Below are 16,708 nucleotides of genomic sequence, written 5' to 3'. Positions count from 1 at the left end.
TTCAGAAGGGTCCCCAGCCCCTCTGCTCAAACCAAAGCTTCCCAAACCCACCCACATTCCCCCCAGCTGTCTACTTGCCCAGGGTCTGTGGGCCTCGGTCAAAGGCAAAGGGGTCCCACTTGAAGAAATCCTAGTAGATGATGAGCCATTTCACAAAAGGGTCCCCTGAGGCCACCTGGAGAGACCCCTGAAAAAATCCCTGGCCACCTGGAGGGTCCCCTGGCCACCTGGAGAGCCCCCTGCCCACCTGGAGAGCCCCCTGGACACCCGGAGAGCCCCATGGCCACCTGGAGAGCCTCCTGGCATCCTGGTGCATTGCAAATGAGCTTTTATTGACACAGCTTTTCAGGAGCGGACGCAGGCAGACACGGGTGTGGATGCCCTGTTGGGGCGCAGATGCGACATAGTGGGCCATTTCAGCAGCCACCAGGGGAACCCCGGCCCGGACACCTTTGGGCAAGGCCCCTGCTTCCTGGTGAAGTGTCTGGGCACCGTGTATTCCTGGTGAAGCGTCTAGGCACTGCGTGTTCCTGGGCTTCTGGCGCTCAAGGGAGCTGGTGCGGCCCCAGGGGCCCTGCCTCTGACCCTGAGGCCTTCAGATGAGATGCTGGGCTGAACCCTGCGCCATCCTCCTCTCCTGCCTGCCCCTCCAGACCTGGCTGTCACCTGCTCCGGCAGGCCAAGGGGGCTGTGGCCTTGTGCCCCTCCCCTGCTGAAGGCTCAGGAACCTCCTCAGTTCAAAGGTCAGCGTCCCTCAAAGCAGCAGGCTATGCCCCACCCAGCGCCACCCCCCACAGCCCCACACCACAGCCCTGGACAGGTGGGAGCTCTCCCCATCTGGGGCCTGGCACAGTGTGGAGCAACAGGGGCTGCCAGGGGAGCCCCGGAAGGATTCGGAAATGGGTGAAGGTTGAATCCCAAACCTCCATGCTGCCTTGAAGGGGAGGGTGAGGCAAGAGACCTGGTAGCCCCCAGGATGCCTACAGCCGCTAGCCACATACACACCCTCCTCCGGGCACCACCAGTGCTGTGGCCTGTGCCTGTCCTTGTGCTGGGCCTGCGCCCGGGTGCAGTGGTGCCAGGGCTGAGACTGGAACCCTGACTGCCTGAGACCCCCAGCCCCTCCTTGCTGTGCTGAGCCAAATATGAAGCTGGGTATCCAGCCAAGAGGCAGCGCTGGAGCCCAAACCTGCGCCCCACTCCCCAAGGAGCACACACTCCCGGCTTGCCGTCCTGGCACAGCTCAGTGACACATGCTTTTCGGGCCTGCCTGGTGTTTGCCCAGGGAGACTGCAAGCTCTCTGCAGGCAGAGCCCGCTGCCTCTGGACCACTGCTCCCAAGGGCTGGCCAGCACTCCCGTCCGGCACCCAGCTCTGAGCGTCCAGGACCCTCCAAGCCCCCAATACCCCCATCCAGGCTGAAGCTCACCCTTGAGCTCCAGGTTGGAGGGGAAGACTGCTGACCCCAGGTCAAAGGCCTGTGGTCAAAGAGAACTCGCCTGAGCCTACAGGATTTAGCCAGACTTTAGCTTTTCTGTGTCCGCCGGCCCCTGTCTCTCCCAGCCCCAACTCCAAGCAGGCAGAGCTGGTAGCCCAGGGAGGTCTTCCAGTCTCTGTCCACACCTCACCAGGTGTGGACTGGGGACAGCTCTGGGGCTTGGCAGGGGCTCTGCCCTGAGGCGGTTGGGTAGTGCCAGCTCTGCTTTTGGGAGCTCAAGTCAGCCTGGGTAACCTGTCTCCAGAGCACCTGGGCATCCAGGCACTGGTGCTGACCCCCAAACCCTGGGGCTGGAGCAGTTTGGCAGCCTCTCCAAACCCTGCGCCCATTTCTCACCGTCCCAGGAAGAAAACAAGCCAGGCATGTTTGGTCAGGCCCGGGAAGCACTGACCAGGGTGTCTCCCCCCGAGGACACAGAACAAGCCCCAGACCTTTTCGGAAGCCAGCCAAGTAGGCTGGCTGAGAGGGCGGTGAGTGGCATGGGTGGGAGTTTGGGCTGAGTGAGCAACCTGGGGTCTTGCGGGCCAGGGAGTCAGCCCAGCACACGGCCCTAAAGTGGGGCTCCTGGGGACAGAAAGACGTCCCCTTTGAGTGTTCCAGGTGGCTCCAGAGCTGGCTAGGTTGATTGGCCTTCCTCCTGCTCCATCTTACTCGCCCTACTTGTGCCACAGCTCTCCCAGCCCCCTGCGTCTTCCCCCACCCGCTCGCTCTCCACGGTGCGGTAGCGGGGGTCTGAGTATTCACTCTGAAGCTTGGAGCCCTCCTCGCCAGGGGACCTGCTGGAGAGAGAAACCCCCCACCAGGGCAGCACTGGCTCCCTTGGGCTCTCCTGGAGTGGAGGAGACGGCGCAGGGGCATGGGGCAGGGGCACAGGGCAGGGCAGAGGGAACACGGCCCACTGCCACTCATGCCTGCAGAGGCTTGGGGAGTGCCTTGTGTGCTGAGCCGCCTGCCACCCATTTGTGATGAAGACTGCCCCTCCCTACCATCCTGAGCCAGCTTAAGGAGGGCCCAGCCTCCCTCTAGAACACTCTGTAGCTCACTCTCATCCTGTGCCAGCCCGGCGGCCTTACTAGCTGGCAAGTGAGGAGGGACCTCGTTTGTCCTCCAAGAGCTGCTGAGCCCAGCCCCAAAGCCAAGGCTTCACAATGGAGGCACCAGAGTGGGCTCTCAAAGGGTCTGGAGCCCCCGAGCTGTCGTCAGAGGGGGCTGAAGTTCTCTCCAACCCTGGGGCAGGGAGAAGCTGAAAAAGGGCCTGTTCCCCTACCCTCTCCTGGAACCAGGGTGTGGGGAGGCGGTGACATGGGGACCTCGAAACTGCCCGAGGGCCAGAACCCGTGAGCTCATGGGCAGAAAGGTGAGCTGGACAGGCCTGAGCTGGACGGGCCTGAGCTGGGCGGGCCTGAGCTGGCCTCTCTGCTCCCTTCCTTGCTGCCCTTTCTGGGGTCTCCAAGTGCCTGGCTGGCGCTTGTCCGGGCCAGGCGTCTACATTCCCTTCCTCTTTGGGAAGAGGACAGGGAAACTGACGCCAGGCCCTGAAATAGCCACTGTCCTTCAGCCTGTGCGCCTGTGCAGACGGCTGTGCTGATTGGTCTCCCTTGGTGGGCACCGGTGGCCCTGCAGTGGACAGGCCCAAAAAAGGCCAACAGCCTCCCTGGGCGCTCTTGTGCCCCACACGGCTGGTACCTGGGAGCTGGGGATGAGGCTGGCAGTGATGTCTGCCCCTGCAGGGGGGCCCGGGCCAGGCTGGCATAGCAGCTGGGACTGCCATTCACAGCCACTGGAGACCAGTGGGATGGGAGGGGCAGCTGAGCCAGCAGGGCCGGCGAGGGCACCACCTGGAGAGGTCAGGCCTTGGAGTGGCAAAGAGGGGTGCTGGCCTGGGCAGAGACGAGATGTCGCCAAGTCCATGCTGCCCCGAGTTCCGTCTCCCCGGCCAGTCCCCATCCGGCCCTGAGCCATGGGATGTGTGCTGGTGGCCCCTGCAAGCCCGGCCCCCGGCTGAGCAAGCCTGTGCGTTCTCACAGTGAGAAGCCCCGGGTGCCTGCCATGGGCCCAGCGGGCAACGGTGCAGCCCCGTCAGACCACATGCTTGGTGTCCAAGAACCCTTGTCCCTCACAGGCCTGAAAGCCAGAGACCGGGGTGGAGGGTGAAGCCTGTGGGCCCCCTCGAGGCCAGGATGGCCCAGGATCACCCTGTGTGGGTCTGTGCAATCCCCACCCTGGCCCTGCCTGTCTCTCCCCCATCTCCCTCTGCCCAGGGTCTGTGGGCCTCGGTTTCTCAGCCAGTAGCCACAGCTGAGTGGGCTGGGCAGGGAGTTTTAGGTGCGGAGCAAGGCGGGTGGGCAGGGGGAGGGGAGCCCCGTGCCCCCTGGCTAGGGATGAGGAAAGCTGCAGCCCATGGAAAAAACAGGGCAGCGGGCGACACGGTGCGGGCAGCGGCCCAGCCACGTCTCGCACGTGATGTTTCTCTCCTGGAGGCCTTGGCCTGGCACACCTCCCTTGCTAAAGTTTCTCACTTTCCACTGCTTCCTGCTTCCCAAGTTTGCTTTCCGGGGTCCAGGCAGACGGGTGGCCAGGGAGACTGCTCCGTGCGACTTTTCTTCCGAGATCCGCCTCTGGGAAGCTTCTCGCCCGGGCGCTGCCGGTCCCCTGCCCCGGCTGCCCTCCCACCCTTTATACTCCTACCTACGGGGATGGCAGTTCAAGGGGCTTGGACTGTCCAGGTTGACAGTGAGTGGGGCGGGGGGCAGAGGCTTGGGCCCCAGCACCTGCTCATCTGCCCAGAGACCCCCAGGCAGGGGCATCAGGAATAAATAAACACAAGGAAAGCACACGGTTGCAAGGCCCAGCCCTCAGGCAAACCCAGCTCCCACTCTCAGCCTCAGTTTCTCCATGTGTCAAGTAAGGGAGTGGGACTGGCCCCACCTGGCTGTAGCACTGGCTCTTGGCTCCAGGGTGCAGGCCTTCCTTCTCTCATCCCCCGTCCCTGCTCAGGGCATTCCCCCCTTTGAAGCCCCCTTGAGCCTCAGGCCCAGTACCCATTCACCGGTGACAGCGTAGAAACCTGCCCTCAGCCAGGTTTCTGTTCTCCGCCACTGGCCGTCCCTCTGAGACTGACAGGCCACACGCAAGGCTGGAGCTCAGCCACACCCTGTTCTGTTCCTGCCAGCCCCTCCTGGACCGTCTCCTGGGGTGGGCACACAGTGGGCACGTGGCAGGGACTGTGCCATGAACATGGGCTGCCCTTCACTGCCCGCCTGTGCTGAGCAAACATGCACTTGGCCCTTGGCCGTTGGGCCCAGTGAGGTGGCAGTGGCAGCAGCAGTGGCCACCATTCACACCTGGCAGGGAGACGTTCCCAAGGCCACCTGCCAGCCGCACTCGGGGCCAGGGCACAGGTTGTGCCGCTGGCCCCTCAGCCCACACGTCCCAGGACGGCCACCGGTCAGGAAGGAGGCATCAGGGGCTCCGTCAGCCAACGTCCTCTCTTTTAGCATCCACCAGGGGATGGGAAGGTGGTCCTCAAGAAGTCAGGGATCAGGGCATCGCTGCGGGTGGGGGGTGCCCGAGGCTCCTCAGGGTTCTCCTGGACCTCCACGGCCATTGTGGGGAGGAGGTGCCTAAGGTTCCTCTGGGGGTTCTCCTGGCCCTCCACAGCCGTCGTGGGTGGGGGTGCCTGAGGCTCCTCTGAGGGTTCTCCTGGGATCTCCAGAGCCATCAGGTTATTTGTGCCCATCCAGGTGGCAAGAGCGAGTGAATGAGACACAAGGAGAGGGGTCAAAGTTGTGCCCACCCTCAGGCCATGGTCCATCCCTGGCTCAGGACCAGACAGGGGTGGAATTTGGGCAGATCTGGAGGCACACAGCACAGGGCGAGTGGGCCAGCACCCGAAGCATCGCCTGTACCTGCTCAGGCCTAGACACTCGGCGATGGTCCACACAGGGGCTGGGAAGACTGAGCTCCCTGGGCAAAGGGAGCAGCCAGGGGCCTGCAGTCACCGAGCACACCTGGGAGCCCTGCCTGGTGACAGGGCTGGGCGTGGCTGGGATCCCTGCACCCGCGCCTCTCAAATGCTCTGGTTCCACCGGCCTGGATGTCAGCTAGAAAAGGTCTTTTATTCCCTTTCTTCGCAGGGGAACATGTGGCCATTACAATTACTGGTGCCAGGAAGGTGCTTCAGCTCCAGGCCTCAGGACCACAGGCAGCTCCTGGAGTGGGGCCAGGGTGAGGAGAGAGGGCACAGGAATGGGGGCCGGTGCCTGGGTATAAGAAGACCCTTGTGGGCAGGGAGAGGGAGAGGAGGGGTAGAAGAGGACGGAAGGCCCTGGTCTTGAGAGCTGGCCTGCCAGGGTGTGGGCAGGTGGCCTCTCATCTGAGTTGAGCATCTTGGTGAGCTCTAACCCTCCCGCCTGGGGGTCTCTGCCCAGCCTGGTCCCTGGCCAGTCGGCCAGCAAGTCCCTCTGCAGCCCTTTCCAGAGGCTGCTGTGAGTCTGTGCCCACCTGTAGCCTCCTGCAGGGCCCTGGGAGGGGAAGGGGGGTGCAGGCGGCCCCAGCACCCAGCCTCACAGACACTGCTCCTCAGGAGCCATTTCTGGGGAGGGGAAGGGGGGTGCAGGCGGCCCCAGCACCCAGCCTCACAGACACTGTTCCTCGGGAGCCGTTTCTGGGGAGGGGAAGGGGGGTGCAGGCGGCCCCAGCACCCAGCCTCACAGACACTGTTCCTCGGGAGCCGTTTCTGGGGTGCAGCTCCGACTCACACCCCAGAGCGCCTTGTAGGAATGAGCAGCAGGCCTCAGGTAGGTGCTGGCGGGGGGGCCCGTCTGCTTGGTCACATTGGCAACCCAGCCCTGGAGCTGCGGGTCGGGGGGTCTCTGCCTGGAAGGCACATAAAGAAAGATGGAGCCTGGAATTTTTCCCTTCGAAAAAAGAAAACTTGTTCTAAAAGGGGAAAGATTGATGTTCTTGCTTTCCCACACTTGGTTTGGAGCCAGCGAGGTGGTTTCAGAAAAAATTCTCGTCTCCTCTATTAAATGTAACCAAACACGATCGACATTTGCAGATCACACGGGAACCTTCAGGCAGCAAAGCTTGGGAATCCTCCCCGCCCTCCGCCCGGCCAGGCGAGAACAGACGCACCTCTCACCCCTTCCCTGCCCTCCGCCCGGCCAGGCGAGAACAGACGCACCTCTCACCGCTTCCCTGCCCTCCGCCCGGCCAGGCGAGAACAGACGCACCTCTCACCCCTTCCCTGCCCTCCGCCCGGCCAGGCGAGAACAGACGCACCTCTCACCCCCTGGCCAGACAGCCGCGCAGGGGCTGTGGGCAGGAGGGAGGTGGGGGCTCCTCAGGGCCCCAGTGTCAGGAGGTGTCCAGATGAGAGTGGAGGCGGGCGCCTGTAGCCAGGGGCTGCCCACCAGCCGGCTGGCCAGAGGAGGCCCCAAAGGAGCCCAGCTGAGAATGTCAATGGGGCCGCGATTGGATGGGGGCCTTGGCATCCCACACCGCACCTGCCCCTCTTGGAGCCCCTCAGGAAAGCTGAGAAGCCAGGGGGTCCAAGTGAGGTGCTGGTGGCCCCCGCAGAGACCCCGCTGCATCTCGGCCTTGACCCTGGGCCAGCGCAACACGACGGGCCCGGACTTGTAGGCAGCTTCCACGCGGTTGGGGTGCCCTCCTGCATCAGCTGGCTGCCTGGACACGGACCCCCGGGATGCTCCTATGCTCAGCGATGGCCGGAAGGAAGGCAGGCGGAATAGAGACAGGGCCTGTGGGAGGGCAGGACCCGGCAGGCAGCCTCGCCTGTGGCCTGTGCTCAGAGGGGCCAGTTTCCAGCCTCCAGTCTGTTTTCTGGGCAGCCAGGGGGTGGGGGGTCCTGAGGGCAGCCAGAGCAGGCAAGTTCACAGCCTCTGTGTCCTTAGCCAAGACTCCACTTGTCCTCGAGACCACCAGGCCCAACAGCAGCCTCCCACTGACCAGTCAACCGCCGACCGCAGGCCTCGTCCAGACACAGGCTGTCCTGGGCCGGTGCGTGAACAGGGCAGCCAGATCCACCGATGGAAATACAGGGCGGCTGTTAAGCCTCGAATTTCAGATAAAGAACAGAGGCTTGTTTAGTATTTGTCTTCAACAGTGTCCCAAATATTACATGGCACACACTCACGCTAAGAACAGTCATGGTCTACGTGCAATTCGGATTCAGCTGGGCATCCTGCACTTTACCTGGTGACCCTAAACCGCAGAACGGAGCCACAACTGTGCAGGCCGCGCCTCCCGCTGCACTTCGAGGGCCTATCTCAGCTCCGCACCGTCCAGCGTGGCCATCTCCAGCCACCACAGCTGTTTACACTGCAGTCATGAAAACTCCATCAGCCACATTCCAGGGCCTCTAGAGCCACGTGTGGCTGGGGCTCCTGGCTGGACTGGGAAGACCCAGAGCGCTCCCATCACTGGAGGAAGCTTTGCTGGGCCCTGCGGGTTTCGGAAACTTCCTCCGGTTGCCTGGCCCGCACCGACCCGCGGGTCTGACTTCTCATGCCAGACCTTTCAACCGGGAGCTACCCGTGCCCAGGGCCTGACTCACAACTGTGGCAGAGGGGCATTCCCCTCCAAGCGGCTCTCGAGGACATGCCTGGCAGAGTGCCTCCCCCCGAGTCCGGACGCCATCCTGCTCAGCCCTGGGCCCGACACCCTCGTTTGGCCCTTGTTGGGGGAACGTGCTGCAGCCAGGGGCCTGATGCGGTCCCATCACCAGCAGAGCTCTCGGCTCCCCTCCCTGCCCTCCTCCCAGGCCTACCCCACAGTGGAGTTACTCACCTAGCACAGCCAGATGGTCCCCACCAGCCTCCGAGCCACAGGCCTCACGGTTGAGTCCCAGCAAGGCAGGGCTCAGCAGGGGCACGGTTTGCGCCCAAGGGTTGGTCGGCAGAGCTCTCCAGGGCTGTCCAGTCACTGCTCCCCAGGCCCTGTTCTCCCAGATTCTCTCTCACCACGGGGAGAGAAGGGGAGGCTACTGGGCCTGCATGCTCTCCCCTAGGAGTGGGCACCAGCCAGCTTCATCAATGGAGTCATCAAGGGGGTGCTGTCTGGGGGCCTCCCTGTCCACTCCCAAGTCAAGGGCCTGGTGTGTGTAGAGGGTACCTACTGTGTGCAGAGCGCAGAACCCAGTAGGAGGCCAGGCTTTTGCAAGAACCCAGGTGTGAGGTGGTGAGATGAGAGCCAGGTGTGGGGGTGGCGGCAGGAAGGAAGGAGGGGCTCAGAGCTGAGTTGGAGCACTGCCAGTGTGGGGGCAGCCCAGGTCCCTTCTAGTCACCCCCAACTCAGAGCAGCGCTGAGCCCCCCTACCCAGCTCTTCATCCAGACCTGACACCTCCATCCCCTAGGACACAGGCTGACCAGACTGACCATTAACCTGTGGGCATGCACTGGGCACCAAGCAGCAGGCAAAGGCCCAGCCGACCCCAGACCACCCCAGACCACCCCAAACCCCTCAGGCCACCCCAAACCCCTCAGGCCACCCCAGACCACTGCAGACCACCCCCGACCACTTCAGACCCCCCCACACCACTGCAGACCTCCCCCAGACCCCTCTGGCCACCTCAGACGATTGCAGACCACCCTAAACCTCCACAGAGCACCCCAGACCATCCCAGACCACTCCAGGCCACCCCAGACCCCTCAGGCGCGGGTCCGCCTTCAAGCCCAGGCCAAAGAAGGCTGAGGCAGGCCTGCACTGCCCGGGGCCCCAGGTTTGCCTGATGTCCTCGAGCCTCCCACCCCCAGACTCTTCCAATTGCTTCTGGGCTTTCCTGAGGCTGGGAGCTGCTTTGGGCTGCCTCGGGCTGATGAGGGGTGTGACGTGGGTACCCCGGACACGGGAGCCAATGGTAACTGCAGCAAGATGGGCTGCGGGCAGAGTCTTGCACCCTCCCAGGAGATGCATGGGGAGCCCAGCCCCACCTGTGGCCCCTCCAGCTCCACCACAGCCCTGCACCTGAGGGTCTGGCGTCTGCTCCACAGAAGTTCAGTGAAGCAAAGAGGGCGTGCGAATGCAAACCCCACCGTGATCCCTGTCCTTATTTGGACTCACCCGAGCCGCCCAAGCGGCTCCCCTCTCCTCCGAGGGCCTGGGGAGGAGGCTCACTCAGGACAGGTGGCCGGTGGGAGGAGAGGAAGGGAGTGAGCCAGGTGGGCCCTGGGGGTGGGGGTGGGAGTGAAGAGGGCAGTGAGAGACGCAGATTGCTGCTCGGAGGGCCTGGACCCCCTGGAGAGGCAGGGAACCCCTGAGGTCCTACTGAGAACTTTCCATGGTCAAAGTCACACTTGTGGGGCACTGGAGCCAGCGCTCACACCCCACCTCAAAATGGCCAATCCTCTCCCTGCTGAGTTCAGCATTTCGGGTAGCCTCATAATCAGCCTGGGAGGGAATATTTATACCCGTCACCGGAAGACGCTCCAAAGCAAAGCATGTCTTTTCTCCCTGAGTCCATTGTTAATGCATCCCAGCATACCCTGCCCCGGCAGTAAACTCCCTTTTATTTTTATTTACTTATTTATTTATTTATTTATTGAGACAGAGTTTTGCTCTTGTTGCCCAGGCTGGAGTGCAATGGCGCAATCTCCGCTCACTGCACCCTCTGCCTTCCGGGTTCAAGTGATTCTCCTGCCTCAGCCTCCTGAGTAGCTCAGACTACAGGCAGGCGCCACCACGCCCGGCTAATTTCTGTGTTTTTAGTAGAGACGGGGTTTCTCCATGTTGGTCAGGCTGGTCTCGAACTCCCGACCTCAGGTGATCAGCCTGCCTTGGCCTCCCAGAATGCTAGGATGACAGGCGTGAGCCACCGCACCTGGCTGTAAGTTCCATGTTTACAGAATGACTCGGGATCAAGGCCATTCTATGAAAGGTGAGTTTCTGAAAAACAGAAACGGGCAATTCCCAAGAGTTTTATTAAGGGGAAAATATTCCATTTTGTTTAAGCAAGGACAAGAGATCTGACATGCCGGGAGCTTTCTGCCCCTCTGCGGATGGTTCAGTAGACCAGGCACTCCATAAAAGTCTCCCACGAGGCCCCCAGCCGCAGGCAGGTCCCCACTACCTGTCACTCTCACTGCTCAAGGCGGCGCCCGCTGGCTCCCTTGGGTGGGACTAAGGAAAGCACATTCCACTGGGCATTCTCTGAACACAAGCATCTTAATAGGAAATTCACCTTAAAAGGTGACAGGTGTCCTCCCGGGCCAGCTTCTGCGAGACAAAGCATGTCAAGGGAAGGGAAACACGTCTAATCCCCAAGCCTTCTCGTGGGGTTTTGCAGAGGAGATGGTCACAGCTCATGACCCAGCCTGCAACTCCCACCTCCCATGCCCTCAGCCCCAGGGCCTGGCACCCCCACCCTGCTCTGGCTTGGTGGTTTGCAGAGGGGTGACACAGGGCCATGGTCATCTGCACCTGTGGAGCTGTGAGAGGAAGGGAAGGGGCACAGTCTTCGCCACAAGCTTCCCTCGGCCCTATTGTAATCTCTGGAAGGCTCCGTGAGACACCCAAGAGTCAGATGGGGAAACTGAGTCCCAGGGCTCAAGGGCATGCTACGTGGAGGGAAATGGCAAAAGAGCCACCGCCTAGCCTTGCTTATCCTCAGAAGGTGGCAACAGAAGCCACTGACATCCCTAACAAAGTGCCATGTGCTGGAAGGTGTGTATCTATGGGGGTGAGGACACGGGGGCAGAGGGAGCCTGGCTTTTTCTTATAGGGTCCCTGTTCTTGCCTCTCCCCCAGCCTCCCCTGGTGCAGCTTCCACTGGTCCTTCGGAGGGTCGTGCCTGTGGTGCCTGTGGTGCCTGTGGTGTCTGTGGAGCCTGTGGTGTCTGTGGTGTGTGGTGTGGGGTGCCTGCCCCTCCCTCGGGGATGGGGCCAGATGCTGCGTGTCCCAGGTAGGCTCCCCCTCCCCCTGAACATGCCTGGCCGAGGGGCACCGCTGCAAATGTCATTATTACCAGGAGCCGTTTATAGGGTGCACTTTGTCCATGCGCAGGGTTTACAGCCCCTTTTATTCCTCATAAAACGGGAAGGGAGCAAAGCCCCAGCGTGTGGGGGCCAGGGCCTGGCTGCATCCACTGGAGAGCAGCGAGAGGCTGGCTCGGTGCAGGCCCCTTTGCCACGTGACCCTGGTAGGCCCTGCTCCGAGGGGACCTGGGCACAGGGGATGGACTGTGGCAGGGCCTCTCTGGAGGCCTGGGTTTAGGATGACCAGGGGCCCCAAAGAGCCCGATGTGCTTGGGTTTTCTGGAGCAGAGGTAAGGGGGGGGTGCTGAGGGGCTGGGACAGTGAGTCTGGGCTGTCTCCCTGACGGGTCCTCTCTTCCAAGCCTCCTTCCCGGCACATGGATGCTCCATGCTGCCCAGGCCTGGCTCCCCTTCCTCCTCAGCCCTTCACCTGGTCCAGGACAAGAGGGCAGGGGACCCCCCAGGCCCCACGGGGTTATGGGCAGGGAAGGGAGGCGGCTCTCCGCGGAGACTGCCTTGTAACCCAGGAAGCAGGAGAGAGGACTGCCCTGCCAGGGGCAGCAAACAGGCACCAGATAGAACGGGGTGCCCAGGCCTCATCACCCGCCATGGCACTGTCCAAGGATGCCCAGATCACTGAATGCACAGCATGGAGAAGGGCTGAAACGGGGGTCACATGATGGGGGCTGCTGGTGTGGGCCACTCCCCAAACCCCAGGCAGCACAGAGGCCACCAGGTCTCCAGGACTGTCCCTCCAGGGTCTTTACAGGTCCCGAGTCCTGACTCCTTACACACAGAGCGTGGGCCTGGGAGTGGGAGTCCAGGCCCCCCAGGCCCAGGGCCCTCCATCTTCCCTCCCCAGTCAGACTCACAGCACCAGCCCTTGGGCCACGGGGGTGGCAGGCCCAGCTTCAGAGGCGCAGTGGCTGTCCTGGCCTCTGGTCAGTCTCCCTGAGGCAGGGGCTGCCTCTCCTCACAGACCTGGGCCTCCCTTGGGGTGGGTGCTGCCTCACAAGGGAGCCTCAGGTGGGGGTGGGTGCGGCCGAGTCTTTAGTGTCCGCCCAGAGGCATCCAGCGGGCAGCTGACCCCCTAGACCAAAGATTCCTGGAGTCTGAGGCACTGCCTCCCCCACCACGTGGAAAGTTGGCCCTGATCAATTAGACCGCGCGCTAAATAAATCACTCGAGGGGCTTAGAGCTGTGTTTTTGCAGCGGCTGCAATAATAATATTAATAACAATGCCCCTCAGAAACCCGGCCAAGGCTGGAGTCTCAAGTGGGGAGGGAGCGGGTGCAGGGGCCATGCTGGCGTCCCTAGGCCTACCCCCAGCCCCCTGCCCACCCACCAGGGCCCCGCCACCTGGGCCACAGCCTGGCCCTGTCTCCTGGCTCAGAGCGTCCCGGACGTCTCCTACCCAGGGCCCTCTGGCCATGGTAGGGCTGTGCCGGGACCTAGAGCCCACCCCACACCAGCATGCATGCAGGGGAGGCTGGGGAGGCCCGGAGGACCCCCAGAGATACCCTGACCAGAGTGGACAGGAAGAGGCTGTGGGGCAAGGGCAGGGGCAGGGTAGACAGCACAGGGAGAACAGAAGAGAATAGAGTGTGGAGAGAAAGAGGGGGTGCAGGGCGGGTGGAGTAGGGGACGAGGGTCTGAGCGCAGGTTCGGTCCCCTGACTTCTCCAGGACCCCTCCTCCCACAGCGCTGACAGCCGGCATGGAAACAGTGCTCATCTCATGGGGACCTGCCCTGGAGGTCCACGCAGTCTGTGTAACTGCGGGGGGCCCCGTGGGCACTGGCCCGGCTCTGCTTCTGGGATGAGGTTGAGTGAGCAGATGGGGATCCCTGCAAGGTCCAGGGCCAAGGCAGAGACACAGAAGTAGAGGGAGATGGGTCTCCATTGTCACCCAGGCCCCTTGAGAGACCCCCGCCCCCGCCAGAACCTGCGGACAGCTGAGCCGGATCTGTCCCCGCATCCTACAGTGGGGGGTCGGCCAGCACGGGCAACAGAGAGGAGCCGGCACAGGCCCTCCGTCCTCCTTCTGTGTGGGGCCAAGGAGGCCTCTGGCTGGTGAGTCTGCTGGACACCCAAGGCTCGAGAGGAAGCCATGGCTTTGGAGAGTGGCATTAGCACAGAGGGGAGCCAGCGGCCCACGGGCATCCCGCACACCCAGTGCACGGGTGGCAGCAGGCCTGCCCTGAGGGCTGGCTCTGGGATGGGCAGAAGCGGCTCCTGTGGAGCTGCAGGAGAGAAAGGCAGGTGTGCCCTCCCGGCTCAGGCCTCTCCCCACCTGAAGGTCCAGAGAGGAGGCAGCCCCAGAAGACCGCACGGGTGGGGCTCACAGACAGGGCTCAGGGACCAAGGTGTGGGCCCCAGGGGCAGCCAGCAGCAGGGAGGGAAACGGGGAAGAGGGGGCTTCCGCTGTGGGAGATGGCCCCTTGCTGGATGAAGGGCAGTTCTAGGGGGCCTCACTCCCACCTGAGCCCAGAGGCCCCAGCCTGGCGGGAGGGGCATTGCCCAGACCCACCCCTCGGCAGACGCTGGTGCTTTGGGAGAGGGTGCCCTGGCTGCGGTTTGGGGAGGCATGTTAAAACATCAAAGACTTTTGAGTTCAAAGATGTCAGAGAGCAAAGGTCGCGGGCCCCGGCTGCCCTCTGTTTAACCTCAGCCCCAAAAGGGAAAAGGGAACCGAAGGGGAAGCAGCTCTGTCCCTGGCCCCATCCCCGGCCCCTCTCTCTCCTCTGATCCTTCTTCCTGGCTCTCTGCAGAGAGGGAGAGGGAGAGGGCCCCAATGTGGCTTCCCCAAGCTGCAGCCTCCACGCAGGCCCTCTCTCCCCTCCCCTTTTTGTGCAAAGGCATCGGAAAACAAACACGCTGCACTGCCCCCCCAACTCCCCACCTCCCACCCCCAAAATAAACCCAAGAACTCCGCCAGCCTGCTCAGCACAGCGGGAAAACCGGAGTGGTTGCCTGCGACCCAGAGCGCGACGCGAAAAATAAATTCCTTGTTTTATGATGGGAGGGGAAGGTGGGGGAGGAGAAGGAGACAGAGAGAGAGATAAATACTCTTTATTATTTTCTGTTATCATTTTCCTAGGGCCGTTTTGCCTGGGCACCACAGTCAGTTCTAGCCCAAGGCCCACCCCTGGGCCTAGGGCAGAAAAGGGCTGGAAGAGGTGGAGGAGGGGCCAGAGGAGGAGGAGGAGGAGGAGGAGGCGAGCAGTGTAATTGAAGCTGGCTGTTGGCCCAACCACCAACTTAAAACAATAAAGCCAGAGGAAGTCCTGCAGGACAGAGAAACAGGGCGAGGGGGTGGGTGGCCAGGGGGGCAGGATGGAGAGGCCAGGGTCGCCCTTGGGACCCAGCTCTCCTTGTGGGGAGGAGGCCCCGTGTCCCAGAGAGCATAGTGAGCTGAGGGCTTTGGGTAACGGAGAGCAGGGGCGGTCAGTGGCATGGGTGGGGGTTTGGGCTGAGTGAGCAACCTGGGGGCTTGCAGGCCAGGGAGTCAGCCCAGCGAACGGCCCTGAAGTGGGGCTCCTGGGAACAGAGGGACGTACTCTTTGGGTGCTCCGGGTGGCTCCAGAACTGGCTGGGTTGGTTGGTCCAGGAGTTCCATGGCCTGGGCCTCCTTCCCTGGTACTAGGGCCGTGGATGCTGACGGGTGGGGATGGAGGGGGCCCTTCTAAAGAGGGCCGGCTCCCATGGGCCCTCAGGCCAGGGGGCACTGCCTGCCTTCCAGGCCACCCTGGTAGGGCTGGGAGGACCAGAAGGAGGGCAGCAGCCCTCTCCCCAGCCCGCCACCCACCACGCCAGAGGCCCTTGAGAGGATGGGTCTATGCCAGATCCCCTGCCCACGCAGGACCCCAGAGCCGCGCCTGTGTTGGGCAGGGCGGATGCTGGGGCGCCTTCTGCGGGGCTGCACAGCTGGAGTCAGTGGACCACAGTCGCCTTCCCAGGCAGGGCTGGGCTTCCAGTCCCATCAGGGAGACTCTGGCCGAGCTAATGCTCCCCAGGCCAGGCTCCCCAGGGGACAAAGCGGGCAGGGCTCATGCCCAGCTGCTCTCGCTCCCCAGCCTGTCCTCTGTGTGCTGCTCCCCTCCCGGGCCTTAGGGTCTTTGTTCCCACGGCAGAGGGCCTGGCCCCTCTGAGGACCTCAGGCTCTGGAGACAGCACCTGCTCACGCCCAGCTAGAGCCACAGCAGGCGACCTGGTGAAGGGTCCTCAGGGCATCCTGCACCCAAGAGCAGGGAGGGGTCTGAGAGGCCGAGGGGCAATCTTAATTACCCCCAAAGCGAGGTTCAGTGAGACCCCCTTTGGAAGTCAGGGGTGCCCACGGAGAGGCCAGTCCTGGGAAGACGGGCATTTTCAACTGGCTGACCAGGAGGGGTGGGAGGCCGGAGGAAACAGGGCAGGCAGGCCAGAGGTGGTGGGAAACGGAGCGGGAGGTGACGATTTCAGCCTTCTTGGGCAGCTGTCACAAAGTACTACAGCGTGAGAGAGAGAGTCTGAGGTCAAGGTGCCGTGGGCCAGTTCCTCCTGAGGCCTCTTTCCTGGGCTTGCAGATGCCGCCATCTCCCCGTGTCCTCACGTGGCTGTTGCCCTGTCAGCGTCTGTGTTCTGATCTCCGCTTACAAAAACAACAGTCGGATGGGCTCAGGGTCATCCTAACGATTTCGTCTTAACTTGGTGCCTCCTTAAAGACCTACCTCCAGACAGACTGATTCTGAAGTTGTGAGGGTCAGGACTTCGGTGCCTAGACTGGGCAGAGACACGATGCAGGCCTTAGCTGTCTGTGTTCCCAGAACATGGGGGCCAGGAGAAGGCCAGGCGGGCACAGGTGAAGGGAACACAGACGTCTGCAGGCTGCTGGGAAGAAGGGCAGGAGGGGAGAAGGGCCTGGGGAGCGTGGCTTTGGGCAGCCAGGTCACCTGTCCCACGGGTCCTGGAAACAGCAGCCCAGAGCCCAAGTGTACTGGGCCACGAGGACTCGGAGGGAGGATGTGGGTGAGGGCGAGGGGTGGCCCCCAAGATCGAGGTCCAGAAATGCACAGGGGGCCCAGGGTCCTGGCTGGGAAGGCAGAGGCGGCCTTCCCTCGGCCAGGGACAGTGCAGATGCGGTCGGGCTGAGCAGTTGGAAGCCACGGCGTGGGAAACGGCCCGGCCAGAGCCGGATGTGAGAGGGGACCCAGGAGAGGCTGCACGTGCAGAGACGTG

The 16,708-nt window shown here is 62.8% G+C and overlaps 1 long non-coding RNA gene across 1 annotated transcript; it reads right to left on the bottom strand.

Moving 5' to 3' along the window:
• Positions 1-332: 332 nt before the first annotated feature.
• LOC123568627 (uncharacterized) lies at positions 333-9,507 on the bottom strand. Its single transcript, XR_006692044.2, has 3 exons — positions 8,312-9,507; positions 7,718-7,843; positions 333-7,577 (listed from the first exon to the last, which is right to left on the bottom strand). It is a non-coding gene; the product is annotated as an uncharacterized lncRNA (long non-coding RNA).
• Positions 9,508-16,708: the final 7,201 nt, after the last annotated feature.

The sequence above is a fragment of the Macaca fascicularis genome, chromosome 14 (genome assembly GCF_037993035.2).
Source record: "Macaca fascicularis isolate 582-1 chromosome 14, T2T-MFA8v1.1".
Taxonomy (NCBI): domain Eukaryota; kingdom Metazoa; phylum Chordata; class Mammalia; order Primates; family Cercopithecidae; genus Macaca; species Macaca fascicularis.
Note: the sequence above shows the minus strand (reverse complement) of the source record. Positions and strands in the feature narration are given on the sequence as shown.